This window comes from Oncorhynchus keta, unplaced genomic scaffold (genome assembly GCF_023373465.1).
Source record: "Oncorhynchus keta strain PuntledgeMale-10-30-2019 unplaced genomic scaffold, Oket_V2 Un_contig_9447_pilon_pilon, whole genome shotgun sequence".
NCBI classification, from domain to species: Eukaryota; Metazoa; Chordata; class Actinopteri; order Salmoniformes; family Salmonidae; genus Oncorhynchus; species Oncorhynchus keta.
In genome coordinates this window covers 1-20,000 of record NW_026290547.1, presented here as the reverse complement: position 1 = coordinate 20,000, position 20,000 = coordinate 1, and the positions used below count along the sequence as shown (strand labels likewise).

The 20,000-nt window shown below is 44.4% G+C and overlaps 1 pseudogene; it reads right to left on the bottom strand.

Moving 5' to 3' along the window:
• Positions 1 to 19,497, bottom strand: part of LOC127927113 (activating signal cointegrator 1 complex subunit 1-like) — a 23,622-nt pseudogene extending 4,125 nt beyond the window's left edge.
• Between the last annotated feature and the right edge of the window lie 503 nt (positions 19,498 to 20,000).

The window sequence follows — 20,000 nt, the reverse complement described above, 5'->3', positions numbered from 1 at the left end:
TCTCGATTGGATATGCTTCTCGACTGGATATGTTTATTTTTGAACCATTCCATTGTAGATTTTGCTTTATGTTTTGGATCATTGTCTTGTTGGAAGACAAATCTCCGTCCCAGTCTCAGGTCTTTTGCAGACTCCATCAGGTTTTCTTCCAGAATGGTCCTGTATTTGGCTCCATCCATCTTCCCATCAATTTTAACCATCTTCCCTGTCCCAGCTAAAGAAAAGCAGGCCCAAACCATGATGCTGCCACCACCATGTTTGACAGTGGGGATGGTGTGTTCAGGGTGATGAGCTGTGTTGCTTTTACGCCAAACATAACGTTTTGCATTGTTGCCAAAAAGTTCAATTTTGGTTTCATCTGACCAGAGCATCTGGTTATAAGTAGTGGACTATATCGTGACCAGGGTCCATATGGATCTGGTTATAAGTCGTACACTATATAGTGACCAGGGCCCATAGGGATCTGTTAAAAGTAGTGCACTATATAGGGAATAGGGTACACTACTGCGCTGAAGGCTCAGTTTGTCATATCTAAACATTGGGAGGACCTCCAAGGTGAATTCAATTCTAACGTGAGTGTATGAAAGCCCTCTATAGGCTGCCATGCTGATTTATCCCAAACGCAGTGCCTTCGGAAACTATTCAGACCCCTTGAATTTTCCCACATTTTGTTACGTTACAGCCTTGTTCTGAAACTGATTAAATACAACAATTTCCTCATCAATCGACACACAACACCCCATAATACCCCATAATACCCCATAATACCCCATAACACCCCATAATACCCCATAATACCCCATTGGGGCGGCAGGTAGCCCAGTGGTTAGAGCGTTGGACTAGTAGCCGAAAGGATGCAAGTTTAAACCCCTGAGCTGACATGGTACAAATGTGTCGTTCTGCCCCTGAACAGGCAGTTAACCCACTGTTCCTAGGCCAGGTAACCCACTGTTCCTAGACCAGGTAACCCACTGTTCCTAGACCAGTTAACCCACTGTTCCTAGACCAGTTAACCCACTGTTCCTAGACCAGGTAACCCACTGTTCCTAGACCAGTTAACCCACTGTTCCTAGGCCAGGTAACCCACTGTTCCTAGACCAGGTAACCCACTGTTCCTAGACCAGGTAACCCACTGTTCCTAGACCAGTTAACCCACTGTTCCTAGGCCAGGTAACCCACTGTTCCTAGACCAGTTAACCCACTGTTCCTAGACCAGTTAACCCACTGTTCCTAGGCCAGGTAACCCACTGTTCCTAGACCAGGTAACCCACTGTTCCTAGGCCAGGTAACCCACTGTTCCTAGACCAGGTAACCCACTGTTCCTAGGCCAGGTAACCCACTGTTCCTAGACCAGTTAACCCACTGTTCCTAGACCAGTTAACCCACTGTTCCTAGACCAGTTAACCCACTGTTCCTAGACCAGGTAACCCACTGTTCCTAGACCAGGTAACCCACTGTTCCTAGACCAGGTAACCCACTGTTCCTAGACCAGGTAACCCACTGTTCCTAGGCCAGGTAACCCACTGTTCCTAGACCAGGTAACCCACTGTTCCTAGGCCAGGTAACCCACTGTTCCTAGACCAGGTAACCCACTGTTCCTAGGCCAGTTAACCCACTGTACCTAGGCCAGGTAACCCACTGTTCCTAGGCCAGTTAACCCACTGTTCCTAGGCCAGGTAACCCACTGTTCCTAGGCCAGGTAACCCACTGTTCCTAGGCCAGGTAACCCACTGTTCCTAGGCCAGGTAACCCACTGTTCCTAGGCCAGGTAACCCACTGTTCCTAGGCCAGTTAACCCACTGTACCTAGGCCAGGTAACCCACTGTTCCTAGGCCAGTTAACCCACTGTTCCTAGGCCAGGTAACCCACTGTTCCTAGGCCAGGTAACCCACTGTTCCTAGGCCAGGTAACCCACTGTTCCTAGGCCAGGTAACCCACTGTTCCTAGGCCAGGTAACCCACTGTTCCTAGACCAGTTTAACCCACTGTTCCTAGGCCAGGTAACCCACTGTTCCTAGACCAGTTTAACCCACTGTTCCTAGGCCAGGTAACCCACTGTTCCTAGACCAGTTTAACCCACTGTTCCTAGGCCAGTTAACCCACTGTTCCTAGGCCAGGTAACCCACTGTTCCTAGACCAGTTAACCCACTGTTCCTAGACCAGTTAACCCACTGTTCCTAGGCCAGGTAACCCACTGTTCCTAGACCAGTTAACCCACTGTTCCTAGGCCAGGTAACCCACTGTTCCTAGGCCAGGTAACCCACTGTTCCTAGGCCAGGTAACCCACTGTTCCTAGGCCAGGTAACCCACTGTTCCTAGGCCAGGTAACCCACTGTTCCTAGGCCAGGTAACCCACTGTTCCTAGGCCAGGTAACCCACTGTTCCTAGGCCAGGTAACCCACTGTTTCTAGACCAGTTAACCCACTGTTCCTAGACCAGTTAACCCACTGTTCCTAGACCAGTTAACCCAGTTCCTAGACCAGTTAACCCACTGTTCCTAGACCAGTTAACCCACTGTTCCTAGACCAGTTAACCCACTGTTCCTAGACCAGTTAACCCACTGTTCCTAGACCAGTTAACCCACTGTTCCTAGACCAGTTAACCCACTGTTCCTAGACCAGGTAACCCACTGTTCCTAGACCAGTTAACCCACTGTTCCTAGACCAGTTAACCCACTGTTCCTAGGCCAGGTAACCCACTGTTCCTAGACCAGTTTAACCCACTGTTCCTAGGCCAGGTAACCCACTGTTCCTAGACCAGTTTAACCCACTGTTCCTAGGCCAGGTAACCCACTGTTCCTAGACCAGTTTAACCCACTGTTCCTAGGCCAGTTAACCCACTGTTCCTAGGCCAGGTAACCCACTGTTCCTAGACCAGTTAACCCACTGTTCCTAGGCCAGGTAACCCACTGTTCCTAGACCAGTTAACCCACTGTTCCTAGGCCAGGTAACCCACTGTTCCTAGGCCAGGTAACCCACTGTTCCTAGGCCAGGTAACCCACTGTTCCTAGGCCAGGTAACCCACTGTTCCTAGGCCAGGTAACCCACTGTTCCTAGGCCAGGTAACCCACTGTTCCTAGGCCAGGTAACCCACTGTTCCTAGGCCAGGTAACCCACTGTTCCTAGGCCAGGTAACCCACTGTTCCTAGGCCAGGTAACCCACTGTTCCTAGGCCAGGTAACCCACTGTTCCTAGGCCAGGTAACCCACTGTTTCTAGACCAGTTAACCCACTGTTCCTAGACCAGTTAACCCACTGTTCCTAGACCAGTTAACCCAATGTTCCTAGACCAGTTAACCCACTGTTCCTAGACCAGTTAACCCACTGTTCCTAGACCAGTTAACCCACTGTTCCTAGACCAGTTAACCCACTGTTCCTAGACCAGTTAACCCACTGTTCCTAGACCAGTTAACCCACTGTTCCTAGACCAGTTAACCCACTGTTCCTAGACCAGTTAACCCACTGTTCCTAGACCAGTTAACCTAGGCCGTCATTGAAAATAAGAATTTGTTCTTAACTGACTTGCCTTTATTTAAAACAATTTAAATAAATTCCCAGTTCTAACAACACTCATAACATTCTAAATTCTTACGACTAATAAAATGTCATTGATCTTTTCAGTTATGGTTGGTTGGAGGGATCAAACCCAGCGTTTGTTGGGTTGGCTGGGACTTTAGGGTTGTCTGTATTTCAGGTCCAATCAACACTCTGTTCCAGTGTTTCATGGTTCTGGGGAACCAATAGGTTTGATGAGCCGATTAGTGGAATCAGGTGTGTAGCGCGAGGGCAAAACTAATATTATATATTTATTTTTTCCTTTTATTTAATTAGGCAAGTCAGTTATGAACAAATTCGTATATACAATGACGGTCTACACCGGCCAAACCCGGACGGCGTTGGGACAAATGTGCGCCTCCCTATGGGACTCCCAATCACGGCCGGTTGTGATACAGCCTGGAATCGAACCAGGGTGTCTGTAGTGACGCCTCTAGCACTGAGATGCGGTGCCTTAGACCTCTGTGCCACTCGGGAGCACAAAATGAACAGAACGGTCCCCATTCAAGTGAATCATTCATTTGTTCGATTCATAATATTTATATTTGTACTTAATCCTATCCGATAGGTTACATCCAGATAGATAGCTTTGGAAAAACTGGGCCCAGGACTCGAGCACTGCTCCATTCAGACAGACCGCACCAGGAATATACTATTGTAGTTCTTACATTTTACCACCAGAGGGCAGCTAATCCACGTGAAACAGAGCCAGAGGTATCGTTGCATCATCGACCTGACTGGCTACCATCTTGCTGACTGAATGGGCTGTCTACCATCTTACTGACTGAATGGGCTGTCTACCATCTTACTGACTGAATGGGCTGTCTACCATCTTGCTGACTGAATGGGCTGTCTACCATCTTACTGACTGAATGGGCTGGCTACCATCTTACTGACTGAATGGGCTGTCTACCATCTTACTGACTGAATGGGCTGTCTACCATCTTACTGACTGAATGGGCTGTCTACCATCTTGCTGACTGAATGGGCTGTCTACCATCTTGCTGACTGAATGGGCTATCTACAATCTTACTGACTGAATGGGCTGTCTACCATCTTACTGACTGAATGGGCTGTCTACCATCTTACTGACTGAATGGGCTGTCTACCATCTTACTGACTGAATGGGCTATCTACAATCTTACTGACTGAATGGGCTGGCTACCATCTTACTGACTGAATGGGCTGGCTACCATCTTACTGACTGAATGAACTGCCGACCATCTTACTGACTAAATTAACTGTCTACCATCTTACTGAGTGAATGGACTGTCTACCATCTTACTGACTGAATGGGCTGTCTACCATCTTACTGACTGAACGGGCTGTCCACCATCTTGCTGACTGAACTGGCTGTCTACCATCTTACTGACTGAACTGCCGACCATCTTACTGACTAAATGAACTGTCTACCATCTTACTGACTGAATGAACTGTCTACCATCTTACTGACTGAACTGCCGACCATCTTACTGACTAAATTAACTGTCTACCATCTTACTGACTGAATGAACTGTCTACCATCTTACTGACTGAACTGCCGACCATCTTACTGACTAAATTAACTGTCTACCATCTTACTGACTGAATGAACTGTCTACCATCTTACTGACTGAACTGCCGACCATCTTACTGACTAAATTAACTGTCTACCATCTTACTGACTGAATGGCTGTCTACCATCTTACTGACTGAACTGCCGACCATCTTACTGACTAAATTAACTGTCTACCATCTTACTGACTGAATGAACTGTCTACCATCTTACTGACTGAACTGCCGAACTCTTACTGACTGAACATCTTACTGACTGAATGAACTGTCTACCATCTTACTGACTGAATGAACTGTCTACCATCTTACTGACTGAATGAACTGTCTACCATCTTACTGACTGAATGAACTGTCTACCATGTGAGTCCTCTGGATCTTACTAAATGACTAAATGTAATGTACTGACTGAATGAACTGTCTACCATCCATCTTCTTACTGACTGAATGAACTGCCTACCATCTTACTGACTGAATAAACTTCTACCATCTTACTGACTGAACTGCCGACCATCTTACTGACTAAATTAACTGTCTACCATCTTACTGACTGAATGAACTGTCTACCATCTTACTGACTGAACTGCCGACCATCTTACTGACTAAATTAACTGTCTACCATCTTACTGACTGAACAAACTGTCTACCATCTTACTGACTGAACTGCCGACCATCTTACTGACTAAATTAACTGTCTACCATCTTACTGACTGAATGAACTGTCTACCATCTTACTGACTGAACTGCCGACCATCTTACTGACTAAATTAACTGTCTACCATCTTACTGACTGAATGAACTGTCTACCATCTTACTGACTGAACTGCCGAACATCTTACTGACTGAACTGCCGAACATCTTACTGACTGAACTGTCAACCATCTTACTGACTGACTGAACTGTCTACCATCTTACTGACTGAATGGGCTGTCTACCATCTTACTGACTGAATGGGCTGTCCACCATCTTACTGACTGAATGGGCTGTCCACCATCTTACTGACTGAATGGGCTGTCTAACATCTTACTGACTGAATGGGCGGTCTACCATCTTGCTGACTGAACTGTCTACCATCTTACTGACTGAACTGTCTACCATCTTACTGACTGAATGAACTGCCTACCATCTTACTGACTGAATAAACTGCCTACCATCTTACTGACTGAATGAACTGTCTACCATCTTACTGACTGAATGAACTGTCTACCATCTTACTGACTGAATGAACTGTCTACCATCTTACTGACTGAATGAACTGTCTACCATCTTACTGACTGAATGAACTGTCTACCATCTTACTGACTGAATGAACTGTCTACCATGTAAGTCGCTCTGGATAAGAGCGTCTGCTAAATGACTTAAATGTAATGTACTGACTGAATGAACTGTCTACCATCTTACTGACTGAACTGTCTACCATCTTACTGACTGAATGAACTGCCTACCATCTTACTGACTGAATAAACTGCCTACCATCTTACTGACTGAACTGCCGACCATCTTACTGACTAAATTAACTGTCTACCATCTTACTGACTGAATGAACTGTCTACCATCTTACTGACTGAACTGCCGAATCTTACTGACTAAATTAACTGTCTACCATCTTACTGACTGAATGAACTGTCTACCATCTTACTGACTGAACTGCCGACCATCTTACTGACTAAATTAACTGTCTACCATCTTACTGACTGAATGAACTGTCTACCATCTTACTGACTGAACTGCCGACCATCTTACTGACTAAATTAACTGTCTAATCTTACTGAGTGAATGGACTGTCTACCATCTTACTGACTGAATGGGCTGGCTACCATCTTACTGACTGAATGAACTGTCTACCATCTTACTGACTGAATGAACTGTCTACCATCTTACTGACTGAACTGTCTACCAGCTTACTGAATGAACTGTCTACCATCTTGCTGACTGAACGGGCTGTCCACCATCTTGCTGACTGAACTGGCTGTCTACCATCTTTCTGACTGAACTGCCGACCATCTTACTGACTAAATTAACTGTCTACCATCTTACTGACTGAATGAACTGTCTACCATCTTACTGACTGAACTGCCGACCATCTTACTGACTAAATTAACTGTCTACCATCTTACTGAGTGAATGGACTGTCTACCATCTTACTGACTGAATGAACTGTCTACCATCTTACTGACTGAACTGCCGACCATCTTACTGACTAAATTAACTGTCTACCATCTTACTGACTGAATGAACTGTCTACCATCTTACTGACTGAACTGCCGACCATCTTACTGACTAAATTAACTGTCTACCATCTTACTGACTGAATGAACTGTCTACCATCTTACTGACTGAACTGCCGACCATCTTACTGACTAAATTAACTGTCTACCATCTTACTGACTGAATGAACTGTCTACCATCTTACTGACTGAACTGCCGAACATCTTACTGACTGAACTGTCAACCATCTTACTGACTGACTGAACTGTCTACCATCTTACTGACTGAATGGGCTGTCTACCATCTTACTGACTGAATGGGCTGTCCACCATCTTACTGACTGAATGAACTGTCTACCATCTTAGTCGCTCTGGATAAGAGCGTCTGCTAAATGACTTAAATGTAATGTACTGACTGAATGAACTGTCTACCATCTTACTGACTGAACTGTCTACCATCTTACTGACTGAATGAACTGCCTACCATCTTACTGACTGAATAAACTGTCTACCATCTTACTGACTGAACTGCCGACCATCTTACTGACTAAATTAACTGTCTACCATCTTACTGACTGAATGAACTGTCTACCATCTTACTGACTGAACTGCCGACCATCTTACTGACTAAATTAACTGTCTACCATCTTACTGACTGAATGAACTGTCTACCATCTTACTGACTGAACTGCCGACCATCTTACTGACTAAATTAACTGTCTACCATCTTACTGACTGAATGAACTGTCTACCATCTTACTGACTGAACTGCCGACCATCTTACTGACTAAATTAACTGTCTACCATCTTACTGACTGAATGAACTGTCTACCATCTTACTGACTGAACATCTTACTGACTGAACATCTTACTGACTGAACTGTCAACCATCTTACTGACTGACTGAACTGTCTACCATCTTACTGACTGAATGGGCTGTCTACCATCTTACTGACTGAATGGGCTGTCTACCATCTTACTGACTGAATGGGCTGTCCACCATCTTACTGACTGAATGGGCTGTCTACCATCTTACTGACTGAATGGGCGGTCTACCATCTTGCTGACTGAACTGTCTACCATCTTACTGACTGAACTGTCTACCATCTTACTGACTGAATGAACTGCCTACCATCTTACTGACTGAATAAACTGCCTACCATCTTACTGACTGAATAAACTGTCTACCATCTTACTGACTGAATGAACTGTCTACCATCTTACTGACTGAATGAACTGTCTACCATCTTACTGACTGAATGAACTGTCTACCATGTAAGTCGCTCTGGATAAGAGCGTCTGCTAAATGACTTAAATGTAATGTACTGACTGAATGAACTGTCTACCATCTTACTGACTGAACTGTCTACCATCTTACTGACTGAATGAACTGCCTACCATCTTACTGACTGAATAAACTGTCTACCATCTTACTGACTGAACTGCCGACCATCTTACTGAAAATTAACTGTCTACCATCTTACCTGAATGAACTGTCTACCATCTTACTGACTGAATGCCGACCATCTTACTGACTAAATTAACTGTCTACCATCTTACTGACTGAATGAACTGTCTACCATCTTACTGACTGAACTGCCACCATCTTACTGACTAAATTAACTGTCTACCATCTTACTGACTGAATGAACTGTCTACCATCTTACTGACTGAACTGGGACCATCTTACTGACTAAATTAACTGTCTACCATCTTACTGAGTGAATGGACTGTCTACCATCTTACTGACTGAATGAACTGTCTACCATCTTACTGACTGAACTGCTGACCATCTTACTGACTAAATTAACTGTCTACCATCTTACTGACTGAACGGGCTGTCTACCATCTTGCTGACTGGCTGTCTACCATCTTACTGACTGAACTGCCGACCATCTTACTGTAAATTAACTGTCTACCATCTTACTGACTGAATGAACTGTCTACCATCTTACTGACTGAACTGACCATCTTACTGAACTGTCTACCATCTTACTGAGTGAATGGACTGTCTACCATCTTACTGACTGAATGAACTGTCTACCATCTTACTGACTGAACTGCCGACCATCTTACTGACTAAATTAACTGTCTACCATCTTACTGACTGAATGAACTGTCTACCATCTTACTGACTGAACTGACCATCTTACTGACTAAATTAACTGTCTACCATCTTACTGACTGAATGAACTGTCTACCATCTTACTGACTGAACTGCCGACCATCTTACTGGCTAAATTAACTGTCTACCATCTTACTGACTGAATGAACTGTCTAATCTTACTGACTGAACTGCCGAACATCTTACTGACTGAACTGCCGAACATCTTACTGACTGAACTGTCAACCATCTTACTGACTGACTGAACTGTCTACCATCTTGCTGAATGAACTGTCTACCATCTTACTGACTGAATGAACTGTCTACCATCTTACTGACTGAATGAACTGTCTACCATCTTACTGACTGAATGAACTGTCTACCATCTTACTGACTGAATGAACTGTCTACCATCTCTGCTAAATGACTTAAATGTAATGTAATGTACTGACTGAATGAACTGTCTACCATCTTACTGACTGAATGATCTTACTGACTGAATGAACTGCATCTTACTGACTGAATAAACTGCCTCCATCTTACCTGAATGGGCTGTACCATCTTACTGACTGAATGGGCTGTCCACCATCTTACTGACTGAATGGGCGGTCTACCATCTTGCTGACTGAACTGTCTACCATCTTACTGACTGAACTGTCTACCATCTTACTGACTGAATGAACTGCCTACCATCTTACTGACTGAATAAACTGTCTACCATCTTACTGACTGAATGAACTGTCTACCATCTTACTAACTGAATGAACTGTCTACCATCTTACTGACTGAATGAACTACCATCTTACTGACTGAACTGTCTACCATCTTACTGACTGAATGAACTGTCTACCATACCTCTGGATAAGAGCGTCTGCTAAATGACTGACTACTGACTGAATGAACTGTCTACCATCTTACTGACTGAACTGTCTATCTTACTGACTGAATGACCATCTTACCTGAATAAACTGCCTACCATCTTACTGACTGAATGAACTGTCTACCATCTTACTGACTGAATGAACTGTCTACCATCTTACTGACTGAATGAACTGTCTACCATCTTACTGACTGAATGAACTGTCTACCATCTTACTGACTGAATGAACTGTCTACCATCTTACTGACTGAATGAACTGTCTACCATCTTACTGACTGAATGAACTGTCTACCATCTTACTGACTGAATGAACTACCTACCATCTTACTGACTGAATGAACTACCTACCATCTTACTGACTGAACTGCCGTCCATCTTACTGACTGAACTGTCTACCATCTTACTGACTGAATGAACTGTCTACCATCTTACTGACTGAATGAACTGTCTACCATCTTACTGAATGAATGAACTGTCTACCATCTTACTGACTGAATGAACTACCTACCATCTTACTGACTGAATGAACTACCTACCATCTTACTGACTGAATGAACTACCTACCATCTTACTGACTGAACTGCCGACCATCTTACTGACTGACTGAACTGTCTACCATCTTACTGACTGAATGAACTGTCTACCATCTTACTGACTGAATGAACTACCTGAACTACCTACCATCTTACTGACTGAACTGCCGTCCATCTTACTGACTGAACTGTCTACCATCTTACTGAATGAATGAACTGTCTACCATCTTACTGACTGAATGAACTGTCTACCATCTTACTGACTGAATGAACTACCTACCATCTTACTGACTGAATGAACTACCTACCATCTTACTGACTGAATGAACTACCTACCATCTTACTGACTGAACTGCCGACCATCTTACTGACTGAAACTGTCTACCATCTTACTGACTGAATGAACTGTCTACCATCTTACTGACTGAATGAACTACCTACCATCTTACTGACTGAATGAACTACCTACCATCTTACTGACTGAATGAACTACCTACCATCTTACTGACTGACTGAACTGTCTACCATCTTACTGACTGAATGAACTGCCGACCATTTTACTGACTGAGTGAGTGAGTCTGCTAAATCTTACTGCATTATGTAAGCCCCGGGAGGCTTTATGGGTTCCCGGAATGTTCCTTTTGCTTCTGTGAATTAGTCGTTCCACCCAAAATATTATGGGAGTAATAGTCAAGAATAAAGATAACCTGACAAAAACATACTATTGCTCAATATAGGAGAGAAATGATCTCCTATGAGACAGACCTAAAGGTTGTATTGTTCCACAGACAACAGGCAGGTAAAAAGAGACCACCAGGATGTGTATTTGTTTGGTGGTGTTTGACCTCTGACCTTTAATATGTTCCTGGCATCGAAGGCCTCCCGCTCCTTCATGTTCTGCTGCCTTCCTCCTCCGGCTGGAAAACACACAACGAAAGATAGGTAAACCCTGAGCACCGCGGGTAAACCCCGAGCACCGCGGGTAAACCCAGAGCACCGCGGGTAAACCCCGAGCACCGCGGGTAAACCCAGAGCACCGCGGGTAAACCCAGAGCACCGCGGGTAAACCCTGAGCACCGCGGGTAAACCCAGAGCACCGCGGGTAAACCCAGAGCACCGCGGGTAAACCCAGAGCACCGCGGGTAAACCCCGAGCACCGCGGGTAAACCCAGAGCACCGCGGGTAAACCCAGAGCACCGCGGGTAAACCCAGAGCACCGCGGGTAAACCCCGAGCACCGCGGGTAAACCCGGAGCACCGCGGGTAAACCCAGAGCACCGCGGGTAAACCAGGAGCACCGCGGGTAAACCAGGAGCACCGCGGGTAAACCAGGAGCACCGCGGGTAAACCAGGAGCACCGCGGGTAAACCAGGAGCACCGCGGGTAAACCCTGATACTGAGAGCGTTGGCGTTTCCAAAATAGATATATTTGGGTGTTTTTGGAGCCTTTGATGGTGTTTTATCTGTGCCTCTGCAACTGCACAACGAGCATGAGGAAGTCTATCGCTGGTGGGGTAGATTTCCTCACAACCAAGTCAAAAAAGGTGTCTGGACACTTAGAACACGACATTTACATCCAAAATACAGATTTGGTTAACAAAAATGTGAACTTTGAAAAAAGGTCCTTTGACCCTAATGAACAAAACACACATCTAGTGTATTAGGTGGACAACTCTATTTATAACATCTAAAAATGTGTGTTAATGAGGTTTAGTGGAGTTCAACGTCAATCAACCACACCGTTCAAACCAGGTGAATATCCCTATGAACTGTTCTGGGAGATATGATCCTAAATTACTCTCGCTCTGAAAAACACTAAACAGATGACAGCCTTACCACCACCACCACCCTGATTGGTCAATGTCCCTGTCTGTTATGTAACAGCTGTGATTCTAACAACATAATGCTGACCATTCATCTGGTATGCAGCAGTGACGTAACTAAAACACCGCATTCTGAGCAATTCAGAGCTATTCTGAGCTAGTCAACAACAAGCGCAGAACCAACAGTAACCTTCCCTCCCTCCCTCGCTCTCTCTTTGGCCACAACTCTGTTTGTGTGCAACAGGGCAGAGTGTTTTCCAACAGCAGTGACAAGGGGTTTCATTCAGTTGGCCGTGTAAACTCACGCATGAGTTTACACAGGGCTGGCCAGCTGAAAGACTGGCCAACAACCCAGGGCTGGCCAGCTGAGAGACTGGCCAACAACCCAGGGCTGGCCAGCTGAGAGTGTGCAAGAGCACAGGACAAAGGGAGGGGTCTGTCAAAGAGCACAGGACAAAGGGAGGAGTCTGTCTAAGAGCACAGGACAAAGGGAGCAGTCTGACCAAGAGCACAGGACAAAGGGAGGAGTCTGTCTAAGAGCACAGGACAAAGGGAGGAGTCTGTCCCAAGAGCACAGGACAAAGGGAGCAGTCTGACCAAGAGCACAGGACAAAGGGAGCAGTCTGTCTAAGAGCACAGGACAAAGGGAGGGGTCTGTCTAAGAGCACAGGACAAAGGGAGGAGTCTGTCTAAGAGCACAGGACAAAGGGAGGAGTCTGTCTAAGAGCACAGGACAAAGGGAGGAGTCTGTCTAAGAGCACAGGACAAAGGGAGGAGTCTGTCCAAGAGCACAGGACAAAGGGAGGAGTCTGTCTAAGAGCACAGGACAAAGGGAGGAGTCTGTCTAAGAGCACAGGACAAAGGGAGGAGTCTGTCTAAGAGCACAGGACAAAGGGAGGAGTCTGTCTAAGAGCACAGGACAAAGGGAGGGGTCTGTCTAAGAGCACAGGACAAAGGGAGGAGTCTGTCTAAGAGCACAGGACAAAGGGAGGAGTCTGTCTAAGAGCACAGGACAAAGGGAGGAGTCTGTCTAAGAGCACAGGACAAAGGGAGGGGTCTGTCTAAGAGCACAGGACAAAGGGAGGAGTCTGTCCAAGAGCACAGGACAAAGGGAGGAGTCTGTCTAAGAGCACAGGACAAAGGGAGGAGTCTGTCTAAGAGCACAGGACAAAGGGAGGAGTCTGTCTAAGAGCACAGGACAAAGGGAGGAGTCTGTCTAAGAGCACAGGACAAAGGGAGGAGTCTGTCTAAGAGCACAGGACAAAGGGAGGGGTCTGTCTAAGAGCACAGGACAAAGGGAGGGGTATGTCTAAGAGCACAGGACAAAGGGAGGGGTATGTCTAAGAGCACAGGACAAAGGGAGGAGTCTGTCTAAGAGCACAGGACAAAGGAAGGAGTCTGTCTAAGAGCACAGGACAAAGGGAGGAGTCTGTCTAAGAGCACAGGACAAAGGGAGGAGTCTGTCTAAGAGCACAGGACAAAGGGAGGGGTCTGTCTAAGAGCACAGGACAAAGGGAGGAGTCTGTCTAAGAGCACAGGACAAAGGAGGGGTCTGTCTAAGAGCACAGGACAAAGGGAGGAGTCTGTCCAAGAGCACAGGACAAAGGGAGGAGTCTGTCTAAGAGCACAGGACAAAGGGAGGAGTCTGTCCAAGAGCACAGGACAAAGGGAGGAGTCTGTCTAAGAGCACAGGACAAAGGGAGGGGTCTGTCCAAGAGCACAGGACAAAGGGAGGGGTCTGTCTAAGAGCGTCCAATAAAACTCTGTTTACTACTTCAGGAACAGGGACTGGGGCGCTCCTCTTCTCAGTTCACTGCAGCCAGCGACTGCAACGAGCTGCAACAAACACTCAAACTGGACAGTTTTATCTCTTCATTCAAAGACTCAATCATGGACACTCTTACTGACAGTTGTGGCTGCTTTGTGTGATATATTGTTGTCTCTACCCTCCTGCCCTTTGTGCTGTTGTCTGTGCCCAATAATGTTTGTACCATGTTTTGTGCTGCTACCATGTTGTTGTCATGTGTTGCTTAATCCCAGGCCCCGTCCTCGCAGGAGGCCTTTTTGCCTTTGGTAGGCCGTCATTGGAAATAAGAATTTGTTCTTAACTGGCTTGCCTAGTTAAATAAAGGTTAAATAAAATACATTTAAAAACATTTTAAATCTAGGGGTTGTTATTGTTGTTATGGTTGTTGCTACATCCGTGTTGTTGACATGGGGTGGTGTGTTCAGGTGTCAGTTTGTTTCACTAATGTGATTATGCTGTGACTCCGTGTCCATCTTTATGCTGACTGACTGTGTCCAGTGACTGACTTAATGTCCATCTTTATGCTGTGACTCTGTGTCCAGTGACTGACTTAATGTCCATCTTTATGCTGTGACTCCGTGTCCATCTTTATGCTGACTGACTGTGTCCAGTGACTGACTTAATGTCCATCTTTATGCTGTGACTCCGTGTCCATCTTTATGCTGACTGACTGTGTCCAGTGACTGACTTAATGTCCATCTTTATGCTGTGACTCCGTCTCCAGTGAGTGACTTAATGTCCATCTTTATGCTGACTGACTGTGTCCAGTGACTGACTTAATGTCCATCTTTATGCTGTGACTCCGTGTCCATCTTTATGCTGACTGACTGTGTCCAGTGACTGACTTAATGTCCATCTTTATGCTGACTGACTGTGTCCAGTGACTGACTTAATGTCCATCTTTATGCTGACTGACTGTGTCCAGTGACTGACTTAATGTCCATCTTTATGCTGTGACTCCGTGTCCATCTTTATGCTGACTCGGTGTACAGTGACTGACTTAATGTCCATCTTTATGCTGACTGACTGTGTCCAGTGACTGACTTAATGTCCATCTTTATGCTGTGACTCCGTGTCCAGTGACTGACTTAATGTCCATCTTTATGCTGTGACTCCGTGTCCAGTGACTGACTTAATGTCCATCTTTATGCTGTGACTCCGTGTCCAGTGACTGACTTAATGTCCATCTTTATGCTGTGACTCCGTGTCCAGTGACTGACTTAATGTCCATCTTTATGCTGACTGACTGTGTCCAGTGACTGACTTAATGTCCATCTTTATGCTGTGACTCTGTGTCCAGTGACTGACTTAATGTCCATCTTTATGCTGTGACTCCGTGTCCAGTGACTGACTTAATGTCCATCTTTATGCTGACTGACTGTGTCCAGTGACTGACTTAATGTCCATCTTTATGCTGACTGACTGTGTCCAGTGACTGACTTAATGTCCATCTTTATGCTGTGACTCCGTGTCCAGTGACTGACTTAATGTCCATCTTTATGCTGTGACTCCGTGTCCAGTGACTGACTTAATGTCCATCTTTATGCTGACTGACTGTGTCCAGTGACTGACTTAATGTCCATCTTTATGCTGTGACTCTGTGTCCAGTGACTGACTTAATGTCCATCTTTATGCTGACTGACTCAGTGTCCAGTGACTGACTTAATGTCCATCTTTATGCTGACTGACTGTGTCCAGTGACTGACTTAATGTCCATCTTTATGCTGTGACTCTGTGTCCAGTGACTGACTTAATGTCCATCTTTATGCTGACTGACTCAGTGTCCAGTGACTGACTTAATGTCCATCTTTCTGAGTGGGAGGAGAATGAGGGAAACAGGCTCACATTATCAGGAGGATACTCTGGGTCAGTTTTAGACAGTGGAAAGCCTGCTTTGAGAGAGCAGTGACACTTATTTTGCATGTTCATTTCAAGTACGTGTGTGTGTGTGTGTGTGTGTGTGTGTGTGTGTGTGTGTGTGTGTGTGTGTGTGTGTGTGTGTGTGTGTGTGTGTGTGTGTGTGTGTGTGTGTTTGCATTTGTACTCTAGTAAGTGTCCTTGTTTTCAAGATGAAGCCCCAATACACATACCTAAAACACACATCAGTGATATGGCCATAGACAAAAACCACTTTCTTCATCCTACCTGAAGCATCCTTCCTGAACAGAGTGTTCATCACAGTGCCGTGCAGTTTCACTCTGTCCCATTCTCTGACCATCAGCCCCGAGGAAACAAAGTGGTCCACCAGCCGCTCCACAATGGTCTGCAGCCTGCACAGCAGACAGTCAACACAAGAGTTAGCTGTCGTTACCTGGGAGCAACCCTCTCACACTGTTGACATCCGAACGATGAACATCATTTTAATGTACTAATTGTCACTCAATCTGTCATTAAAAAAAGTAAACTGTAAAAATACTAATTATACTACATGGTATTTACAGGGCATTCGTTAAGTATTCAGACCCCTTGACTTTTTCCACATTTTTTTATGTTGCAGACTTATTCTAAAATGGACTAAATTGTGTTTACCCCCTCAACAATCTACACACAATACACCATGATGACATCACAATACCCCATAATGACATCACAATACCCCATAATGACATCAAAATACACCATAATGACATCACAATACCCCATAATGATAAAGAAAAAGCTGGTTTTTAAAAATGCTTGCAAATGTATTAAAAACATAAAACTGAAATATCACATTTACATAAGTACACAGACCCTTTACTCAGAACTCTGTTGAAGCACCTTTGGCAGCGATTACAGCTTCAACTCTTCTTGGGTATGACGCTACAAGCTTGGCACACCTCTATTTGGGAGTTCCCCAGGACTCCCATTCTTCTCGGCAGATCCTCTCAGTGCTGTCAGGTTGGATGGGGAGTGTCGCTGCACAGCTATTTTCAGGTCTCTCTAGAGATCAATCGATCAGGTTCAAGTCCAGGCTCTGGCTGAGCCACTCAAGGACATTCTGTCACGCACTGACAACTGTAGGACCTTATATAGACAGGTGTGTGCCTTTCCAAATCATGTCCAATCAATTGAATTTACCACAGGTGAACTTCAATCAATTTTTAGAAACATATCAAGGATGATCAATAGAAACAGGATGCACCTGAGCTCAATTTCAAGTCTCATAGCAAAGGATCTGAATACTTATGTAAATAACATATTTCAGTTTTTTATTTTTAATACATTTGCAAATCATTTTAAAAATCAGTTTTTGCTTTGTCATTATGGTGTATTGTGATCTCATTATGGTGTATTGTGATGTCATTATGGTGTATTGTGATGTCATTATGGTGTATTGTGATGTCATTATGGGGTATTGTGTGTAGATTGCAGAGGTTCTATGTTGGATTTAATCCATTTTAGAATAAGCCTGTGTCAAGGGGTCTGAATACTGAATACTTTCCCAAAGGCACTGTATATAGTGCTTTTCAAGGAGCCAGAGTCACTGTGGTACAAACTGTGGTTAAAGAAAGAGACATGAGAGTATCCAGGAACCAGACTCTTACTTGTCCGAACCATCTTTCACTTGGACCTTGGCATACAGGACATCCACCATGGCTGGGTCATCGTTCATGTACTCAATCCCTGTCACCTCCAGCGGGAGAGGCTTCCCTTCTGTGATGGTCCTGAAACATAACGTGGGTTACAGACAGACAGAACATGACATAACATAAGGTGTTACATAACATAATGTGTTACATGACATGACAACATGTGTTACATGACATAACATAATGTGTTACATGACATGACATAACATATGTTACATAACAATGTGTGTTACATGACATGACATAATGTGTTACTTGACATAACATGACATGAATAATGTGTTACATAACATGTGTTTACATGACATGACATAACCTGTGTGTTACATAACATGACATAACATATGTTACATAACATGATATAACATAATGTGTTACATGACATAACATGAGTTACATTACATAACATATGACATAACATAATGTGTTACATGACATGACATTACATAACATGACATAATATGAGTTACATGACATAACATGACATAATAATGTGTGTTCCTGGCTCCAACTCAAATTTCTATGTGTTACAATCCCTACAATCTAGATAACATGGGATAGTCCCTCCCATAACATGTTTCAGTCTGTTTTCATCTGTTTGATTCTAATGAACATGACCTTGAGTCACTTAATAATGTCAACTACGTACAATCCCTACAATCTAGATAAAGTCCTCCCTGAGTCAGTTCTGGAGTTGTTTATAAAGTCATGCTTGGGCCACTTCCAGGTCGTTCAGCAGAGCCAGGGTGCCGACTGTTAGATGGAGCTTAGCAGGGTTCTGGAAGATGCTTCCATCTACTCCGTGGTCCTTAACAAAGAGAGGAGAGAGACCTGCGATGAACTGACCACACAGAGAAACACTGTAGGGTGAAGTTTCCCGTAGACACTGATCTCAGGTCTGTTTTGCATTTCCTCCACTAATGGTTGAGATTAGTATTGGAGGAAGAGGAAGCTGATCCTAGATCTGCACAATTTAACCCTAGAACCAGACAACCAGAGAAACTAAAACAGGGACCCAAGATCTCTGATAGCTATTCAGTCAATATAAACATGAATGGAATATAGTCAAGTCTCAAACTGAAGTTTGAGAATATTATGCACGATTTTACAGATTGTCACCCCTCCCAGCCGCCACGCACGCACTCACTGACACACACACACACACACACACACACACACACACACACACACACACACACACACACACACACACACACACACACACACACACACACACACACACACACACACACACACACACACACACACACACACACACACACTTCCTTACCTGAGAACACTGCTCCAACACCTCCTCTTTAAACCTCAGGAATCCATCCTGAACTTGAGGGTGGTTAAGAGCGAACGACAGGAAGTGGGTGAACGGCTGCTTCTTGCGAAGCTCTGCACCAGGAGCTCGACACGAGTCACGGCAGAGGACACCGCGGCCTTCTGGGAGCCAGTGATCACTGGAACAATGCGAGACCGTTATTGTGTGACTGTAAATGTGAGACTTTTATTTTGATATCCCATGATTCTAGCCCTTAGGAAGAGCAGAGGTTCATGGATAATGTCTTGAGTTTTGTGGTTGCTGGAACCACGTTCTTGGCTGACTTTTATTACTAAACTCATTAATATGCATTATCAGACAGGAAAAATAAATGGGCAAAGAACATTTCGATTTAGAGCAATAAAGAAATGGAATAAATTAACTGAGCAAACTAGAAACCTTTCAATATATACGTTTAAACATTATTTAAAAACAATTTAAATATAGTGGATGAAGAATCAATATATTTTTAGATGGAGTATTTATTGGGTCATTATGCTGGTGTATTATGTATGTTTGTAATAGTGTGTTATATGTGAAAGTGTGTTTGTATTATAAATTGTATTTTAATGTGCAGGACACTTGGAAGATTAGTCAAATGGGGACTAAAGAGATCCTAATCAAATCAAATCATTAATATGA